This window comes from Lagopus leucura, unplaced genomic scaffold, assembly GCF_019238085.1.
Source record: "Lagopus leucura isolate 7727_CA_CO unplaced genomic scaffold, USGS_WTPT01 Super-Scaffold_741, whole genome shotgun sequence".
Classification (NCBI taxonomy): domain Eukaryota; kingdom Metazoa; phylum Chordata; class Aves; order Galliformes; family Phasianidae; genus Lagopus; species Lagopus leucura.
The window spans coordinates 3,279,046-3,288,109 of record NW_024962256.1 but is presented as its reverse complement, the minus strand read 5'-3'; the positions used below and the strand labels follow the sequence as shown (position 1 = coordinate 3,288,109).

General features: G+C 40.1%; 1 long non-coding RNA gene across 1 annotated transcript; it reads left to right on the top strand.

Moving 5' to 3' along the window:
• Positions 1 to 2,226: 2,226 nt before the first annotated feature.
• On the top strand, positions 2,227 to 6,774 carry LOC122175721. Its single transcript, XR_006177488.1, has 3 exons — positions 2,227 to 2,276; positions 4,594 to 4,674; positions 6,453 to 6,774. It is a non-coding gene; the product is annotated as an uncharacterized LOC122175721 (long non-coding RNA).
• Positions 6,775 to 9,064: the final 2,290 nt, after the last annotated feature.

The window sequence follows — 9,064 nt, the reverse complement described above, 5'->3', positions numbered from 1 at the left end:
TGAGTCTAAGTTGCTGTGATAGCCCTGAATTTTTTCCCAGTAACTGTTTGCCCTTCTTGGTTTCTGCACTCTCCTAAAAAATGTAGCTGAAGTAATGCTCAGAAGACTTCTCAATAACATGCTGAAGCCCTTACCCAGGAGAAAGGGGCTGAGACAGTTGTGGACCAACTTGCACCCTGCCACCAGAGTGCCCCCAGTCAGACTTGTGTCTCTGGGAGCTTGACTGTCACAAAGAGAGACCTCCAGTCACCTTGTTGCCTCCAGCCACCTCCAACCACTTGCAACATTTGGTCTAGGCAACAGAACAACTCAAGATTGGCCTGAAAAGTATTTCAGCTCATAATTAATTTTCTGGTATTCAGCACACATTGCGCCTTTCCATTGGCATCCACTGCGGAGTAAATTTGGCCATACATGGTTTTAAGTTGTTGTGTTCCTTTATTTGGCCTCTGCATGCTACCAGTTAACACCACAAGTGTCGTCAGCACTGATGGTAATACAAGATCCAGGTCATTTAGGAACAGATAAGTGATCTCAGTCTGTGCCCGTGCTTAAGAGTGCCTGTGATTAAGAGTAACTGGAACTGACTTTAATTTATTAGTTTTATTTCTCCTCCTACCACACTCTTAAGCACCTGCCTCATAAAATTTCTGCTTGATTGATTAAACACACACAGGCCCCTCAAGCTACAAGAATGCTGCAAGATGACAAAGAAGAGGCAGTAACTGTTCGTGTGCTGTCAAACAGTCTTCCATCAAGGGGGACACACATACAGATGAAATGGCTGGCCATCTGTCACTAGCAAGTACCCAAACATTATCCAATGGTGCAGTGAAGTTTTCTCTGTCTCTCATCTGTGATATTCATTAGTTATTCCCATTCCATTTATTCTGTACAGTACTTTTTGCGTGTGTATGTTGCACTGCGATGCTGAGTCCATAGAAACCAGCCAACATTTGCTTCATCTCTCACAAAACATAACAACATTTCTCTGTATTATGGTTTATTTACCATCACTGCTTTGTACGTGTGGTCAATAGTGAAGTGTTTTTCTCAAGCTTCCCTGTAGAAAAGTAGACTTCTGCTGACTTGTTTCTCACACTTTGCAAAGTCATTATGACAAAATGTCCACTTCTTCAATATTTTGTTAGTGAATTTGCAATCCATTATACCACATCAGTGCAGCTAAAGATATGCTACAATTCAATCTGAACACACACAAAAAAAAGGAATGTGAGATATTGCAGGTTGTTGCATTCATGATGCTTTACACCTGGCGAGAGAACAATGCTGAAATTTGATTCCAATTGTATTTCCTGCCATTGTCATCAAACTGGTAAGCCCTTCTAACATGTCCAGAGGACATCAGCCTGATAAAGCTTGGCACAGATACACCTAGCTGCTCCCACTAAAATGATGTGACTGTGTAGTCTGCACGGCACTGATGTTTAGTCTGCACAGCACTAATGTTTAGTCTGACACAGTCACGTACCCTGCTTGCTGAAGATTTTCCTGTTACCTCTGTAGTAAAGAAGTGGGGAGGACCTTATGAATCACTCCAGACTTGAGGTCATGCCACTGTGTCTGGCTACTGCAAAAGCACCTGATGGAGCTGTTGGACAACCAGTAAATGAATTCAATAAAGCATAAGTCAGCTTACCAAAAAAAATATTGCTGTGCCTCTTGTCAGAGCTGTTCATGTGCTTAATGTACTTGTAGTGGAGTTATTTCTCTTTGGTTCTGCTGGGGACAAACGGCGTCTCAGGGCAGCAGAGGCTTGGCAGCAAGCATAGGCTTTGAATTATGATACTCCAGCCCTGAGAGGAGGACAGCAGTCCACACAGAGCAGCCAGGGACAGGCAGAAGGAGGGAATCCTGAGGTCTTCTAGAAATGTAGATCCAGCTCCCTGTCCTTCCACCCAATGCCTCTTGCTCCTTGCTTGGGAAAGTCATGCAGCTCTCTGCACTTCAGACCACTACGTTCTTATGAAACAGCCACTGAAAGTGTATGGGGCACACTGATAATGAGGCCCAACTGCCTCCACACACGTGATACTCTTCCTTAGCAAATGTTGCCTCTGCAGTAGGCTCAATGAATGGTGAAGGCTAGCAGGCACCTCAGGTGCATCTACTTCAGCCCCAGTCAGAGCAGGTGGTTCATTGCGTTGTCCAATCAGGCTTTGAATAGTCCCATAGGAGATTTCACAGATGGAGATTCCAGTGTTACTTAGAAACCCTGCTAGTACTGCCCTTAGGTTGGTACCTGGATATTTCATGTGAGTAGTATATTTTTACATGTCTTTTAAGGATATACCCACTGTTCACTCCTCCTGGGGAAAAAGAAGGAAAAAGAAAAAGAGAAGAGAAATATTTGATTTAGTAAAGATTGTAGGAAGAGGAAAGTAAGATTTGGTAAATGGCTTTTTAGAAATGAGTAAATAACTGTTCTCCTTAATATTTGCTACTAATAATCCAGTTGCAGTTGGATGTGGTTATTCCACTTCTTGACTTTTCTTTGTCATTTTCCCAACTATTAAAAAAAAAAAAAAGCAGAATGCACAATTGAAAGAGTTACTGCACAACTTCTAACTTCAGGTACTTCAGCTAGCTCTGAAAAGCCAAAATTAAAATGCAATTTAGTACTTCTAATGTTTGAAAAAGTACAAAGGCTTTAAAAAGCCTTTGGAGCAACAGGACTAGAAAACATGTAGGGGCAGAAAAAGGAGAAATAGAAAAATTGTAGGAAAAGCAATTTGCTCAATTTCCCGGTGATCTAAATGATTTCCTTTGTTATATTTTGAACAAACTGAACAATCTCTTCCATTGGAAGATGAAAAAATACGTCCATAATGCCTGCCTCTCTGCAAAATCCTTAAGATAGACTAATGCACATATTTTATTTGAACATAAGCACCAGGCAGTAGAGTTTTCCTTACTGTTGGTAGGAGAGTTTACCATACTGATGGTAGGAGATAGTGAGAAAAGTTGTCTTAGTTTCTGGGATAATGGAGGCAAGTAAGGCCTTCAAATCCCACGCAATATTTAATGACTGTATCCAAGAGGTAATTATGCAGTGAGTAAGGTGGATAGTGTCAACTGAACCACAGCCAAAGTGAAGAGAAAATAAATAAAGGTGAAAGGTTACAAAGACACAACAAGACTTGCTATCTCATTTCCTCCTTGAATGAGGTGTTTGTGAGGGAGCGGGCAGTAAAGTTAATTAACTGCACCTGAGATGGATGGGCTTTGTGGTGCAGTTTCCCAATTGTCAGGAGAAGTCACCCTGCTCTCCATTTTTTCAACTAATTACTATTAGGAAGCAAGTGATCCTTCTCATCAATTGATTACCCTTCCTTAATGTCAAGGGTATGAAGGCTTCCTGACTTTCCTTGTTTTTCCCCTTTGCTTTGCTGAGAATTATCCACCATCTACCAGTTATCTGTGGTCACTGAGTTACACTCCCATCCTTCCAGTTAGTAACAAAATCTCCTTGGGCTTTGCCACACTCCAGGAAACAATTAGCTGTTAGCAAATTGTTGTCCAGTGTCAGTAAACAAAGCACTAGCAAAGCTGGAAGCAGTGATTAAGTGAGATTATCCTGCCTCGTGGGCCCTGTAGGGTTGCCTGAATGGTTTACATCCATGTCCCTGGTTACAAGAGGCCAAAGCAAAACTGAGTAGTTCAGAAGAGTGCACTGGACTTAATATTTTAAATGTATTTAGGGTTTGAAAAATGCAAAGTGTAGCCTCCTCAAGAGTATAGAAGTGGGCAGATTCCCATACAACAAACAAAACGTGTGTGGACTTAAGGCAAAGAACAGGCAACCTGAGCAGTGTTGTAAACCCACTATACTTACTGAGGAGGTTTTCTGACTTTCCACTGGGAGAAATAGTGGAGAGGATTCATAGTTAGGGAACTGACACTATAACAGTATGTATTTTCTCTTCTGCAGGGTGCATTTTTGTCCATTAAAGATAAGAATGGTTTATAGATTGAGCTGACAATTCCTTTACAACATTAAAAACTCCCTTAATTACAAGCTGATAATCCAAAAGCATATCCCACTGCTACCATCAAGTGTTGTACTGAACACGCTGTCCTGTGCCTTCTGGGGAGAACTGAGGGGGATGTTTCCACACATTGCTCTTTATGACTGCAAGCAGACATGTAAAGCCAGCTTTGATAAAAAAGCTTTATTGTATGCCCTAAAACTGTTTGTCACAGCAACTGTAAATACCAGAACATGGTATAAATCATTTTATGGTACCAGAAGCATTGTACTTAAAAGAGTAATAGGTGCCTAGCTCTGGATGCTTCAAAATATTCTGTGAAACCTTACCTCTGAAACTTGTTAATTTAGGCAGGTTTCATCCTTACTGAAGTGCCACTTGCTAATGGTCTTCCAAAAACAAAATTTAAATTCTGAGTCAGGAATTAAATGAGAAAAATATTTTTCTCATTTGTTACATGCAGTCATTTTGTTCCCCCACTTCATATTATTCTCACACATAAAGTCATCATGCCTCATTTGTCTATATACACTTATGATCTTAAGTACATAATAAATAAGATATTTTTAATCCTTTCTTTCAGGAGCCTACACTTTCTGACACAAGTTCCTCAAATTTTCATGATTCCCAGCTCACATCTGGAGATCTCAATACAAAGCAGCAGGTAACTGTAAAACCAAGCACTGTTATATCCTGTACAAGCATCTATGTAATCTGTTGCACACTTCATGCTTCAGTTCTTAGCACAGGAATTAGATGATCCCTTTCCCTTCAGCTAGTCCACTTCAATAAACCTCTACAATGTGTTTCACAGATTGTCAAATCCATTTCATTACAACACTTCCCATTTAAGGAAAAAATGCCTTTGCTCGTTTCAAGTCTTAAAGCAGAGTATTTTCACAGGATGTGGTAAGCAGTAATGATGAACTAGGAGAGGCATGAGGACTGGGTTTTGTCTTTTAGAACGAATGTTCTGTCTTTATTCCTGTCCTGTTTCTCAGCCAGTCCATTCACTGCTCTGCCGTTGAATGTGTCTCAGTGCAGAACCTCTCATTTATTGTAGCAAATGAGCCAATAAATCTAATATGTCATAATCTCAAAGCCAAGCAAAAAACGTGGGGCTGAATCTGCTACCAGAGTAAATCTGCTCAGCTAGAGAATATGCTCTGTACAGTTTTGATTAATATCAGGTGAGGATATGACCAAACTAGTGCAGATCTTACCACTAAAGCTTTATTGTGCAATTCATATAGATTTATTTGTGTGTGCCGATAGCATGGGAGCGCTGGTCATACTGAGTATAAAAACTGGGATGATGCCTTCTTTTCTTCTCCCTGTAAAAGTCAATTTGTTGCTTGTGTGCCTCTTCAGCTGTCATGTCTCCTTCTCTTGGAGACACATTTAAGAATAAACTTCAGGGATTTTCCATGGCTGGGAGAACCTACTACATTAGCCTGGACCAGAATTCAGTTAACTGCCAAGAGGAAGTTTTATATGAATGAATATATGTCTTGGGAAATAATTTTCTTGCTTTGAGTAAAGAGGGAAATAAAATATTCCCTATACGGGCAGATCTACCCACCATATCCCTCCCAAATGTCTTTGTCCCAGTCATACAGGACTAGTGTCCTATGTCATCAGTTTGATGATAGAACCATTTAAGTTGGAAGGTCGTTTAGTCCAACTCCCCTGCAATGAAGAACTAGATCCTGCTTTTCTACCGGAGGGCAGAAGTAACAAAACACAAGCCATCATAGCAGGACAGATGACTCCACAGACTCTTTATCTCTACTTATGATCAAACTCTGATTGAGGTAGCCAAGAAAACATGAAAAATATTGTCATAAATTCTCGGGGAAAGGAGGAATTGATTTCTTTAGATTTCCATCTCTGAGTAAAGTCTATACCATGGTCCTGTCTTTCACCCTGTGATTTGCCTTCTGGAATTTCTTTACATCCTGAAGATACATTGTCAGCACATCCAAAAATGCTAGCGTTTTCTCTACAAGACTTTTCTGTAGTTGCTTCTTGCCTTCATGCCAGCTACCGTATGCAATCAGGCTGCATTGAGGATGAAAGGTATTTTTAAAAACGGAGAACCTAAAACTCTATTGAAGCTCTCTACCAATCTCCACAGTTGTGTTACAGCTGTGCAATAATTTCTTAGACTCATTATAACTGAAGCATTTTATGACCATATTATGCAGTCCAGCAGTTGCCAATGTTGAGTCTTCATTCACTTGTAAATGATACATCATCTGCATTTCCACATGCATAAGAAAATGATTCTATTAATATGATTACACTTCTGATGTTTTCTAACCAAGGCAGCCTGTCGTAGCATCTGCAAATCCCAGAAAATAAAACAAAAAAAGAACAACAACACAGTTTTCCCTTCATTTTCACTCATTTTAACTCCACTGTTTGTGTTCCAACTTCCAGGGAGGAGAGATCGGTCAAGCAGGAGATGAGAAGATGACTGTAGTAGCACCTGTATCCCATCAGATGAAGAGCAAATGTGATTGACAGTAGAAACCTCATGAGGGAACAGAGAGGAAAAGCTGGAGGACACCTTTCCCCTGGTATTTTGCCTCAGTTTCCAGTGGAAACACAGATTTTGTGTGTTAGAAAAAGCATATGTTCAGTACAGCTTAGCAGCTGTAGTAAAACATTTCTTCCACTGAACATCCCATTTATTTAGAGCCCAGGCCTGATTTTGTTTTCTTGTAAAAAAACATTACCTTTTTCTTCAGTCAAAGAGACTAATACCTTTGATATTGATATGATATCTGTGAATGTCCTTCTCTTTTTGTTTGTTAGTACTATCGCTTCCTCTTTGAGATAAAGGGACTGTTAGATACCATAATGAAGATTCTCCAGATTCTTTCTTTCATTGGTTGTGGATGTTTTTTTTTTCTAATATTTCATACGAATTTTTTTGTTGTTAACAATAAGGCTCACCATCTGTAATTTGTTCTTTTTACCATTTCTATAAATTATCTGGATGCAGGACTTGAAGTCATACCAAGTAAGTTTGCAGATGTTAAATCAGGAGAAGCTGCCTACTCCCTGAAGGGTGGCAAGGTCTTGCAGAGAGATCTTGACTGACTAGACCAATCAGCAATTGAATGAAGTGTAATAAGAGCAAGTGCTGGATTCTGCACTTGGGACAGGGCAACCTTGGATATGTGTACTGACTGGGGCATGAGAGTCTGGAGAGCAGCCCCAAAGAAAGGGATCTAGGGGTTCTGGTTGATGGCAAGTTGAATATGAGTAAGCAGTGTGCCAAAGCAGATTTGGTGAAGGTTCTGGAGGATAGGACATGCTATGAGTGGCTGAAACCACTTGGTTTGTTCAGCCTAAAGAAGAGGAGACTGGGGGGACATTTCAATACTTGAGAGAATGAGAATGGCTGTTAGAACTGAGAACATGCATAGGGCTGTAAAAAGTTTCTTGGAAAAGAACATGTTTCCAACATCTCTTCTGCCTTTGAAACTGCATGGTACATTTTGAGCAGCATGTTGGGATGTCCTTGAAATGTCAAACCTCCCAGACATTAGAAACTGTATAGAAACCATCCTTAATAGCAAATAACTGAACAGAAACTTGATTCATTTTATTCAGCTCCATGCAATGAGGAAGTGGGTAAGCAAAATTTCATTTCATAGGATTAAACATTTCATAGGACTAAAGCAGAAGTCCCAGGGCCCAGAAACTCTACTACAGAGTTGCACGTTGCTGTGTAAGGTCCTTTTACACTGCAGTCTCTGTTGTCCTGTACCTTGGGATGCTTCAGGCACTGAGGGTATACTGTTACTCTCATTTAGTCATGGTTTTGCTCTGAAGCAATCATTTTATTTTCCTGATTTGTCTGCAAAGAAGAGAAGGGCAAAAATGTCAATACTGCTTTGTTTCAGAACTGCTCTCTTGCTTGTCCTTTGTACTCCCTGCTCTCTGTTGATTTTTTTTTCCCTCAACATCTCATCTGACTGCTTATTCCCTGAAGCGAAAATGCAAACCAGGCCCTTGTTCACCTCCCAAACTTCTTAGCATTTCTCTCTTTTTGTACAAATCCTTACCAGCATTAAGTGTTCTACCTTAATATTCCTTTGTGTCTACCTCAATGCTGCTCAACCTCTCTACTGTTGAATTCCACAAATGGCTGTTTTACCTTTACCTTCTTTCTTCTGTTTCTATTTCTCAAGAACTCACTGTTCTCTTTTCCTTTCCTATACACTATTGTAATTATTTTTTTCCAATTGGTCATTTATGCCAGTATCAACAAATTTGTCACAAAGTACCACCTGCTTTCTTCCCTGTGCCCTTTCTAAAATCTATACAAACCACAGAGAACTGAGTCAGAAATTCCTGAAAACCTCACAAACCATTAAGTAGGAAGATTTAAACAGGCAATAATAGCTGGAGATTTAAAATATTCATTGACTTATTCATTATGAGGATGGAGTCATGAGGGGCTATAAGTGGCAAAAGCCAAACAGCAGAGATGCAGAATGATTTATCAGGCTGTGAGTGAGGTAATGAATATCACATTTGACTTTCTTTCTCTAACAGAAATCAGATACCAGCTCTATATAAGCTACCTAACACCAGTCTGTGCCATGTTTATTCCTGCCTCTGTGTTCTGCCCCTCACCCTGGTGGGCTACACACACAGACATAGCTGGAGCTATGTGAGAAACACTTTTTGCAGTTGAAAGCTGCATTTGAAAGTTCCTTATGCAAAAACATGTTGCTTAGGATGGACCAGGGCACGCAAAATCCTACTAAACTCTAATTCTTGAAGAAAGCACTGCTGGGAGGAAACAAACTCAGATAATCACGCAATATTTTCATGTGGAATTGAAAGGTCTGGTGAAGTCTGGATGAAGACTGGTCCAAAGTTCCTTGTATATAACAGGTAATTGCTGAAGCCATTGAATGGCCATTGTGATTACATTCATTTCATTCTTACAGTTTAATATTTTTATTATATGCTCTGAGTTTCAATCTGAGTCTGTGTTCCATAAAGTCTCGAGGGACTTGGACCTCTAGAGA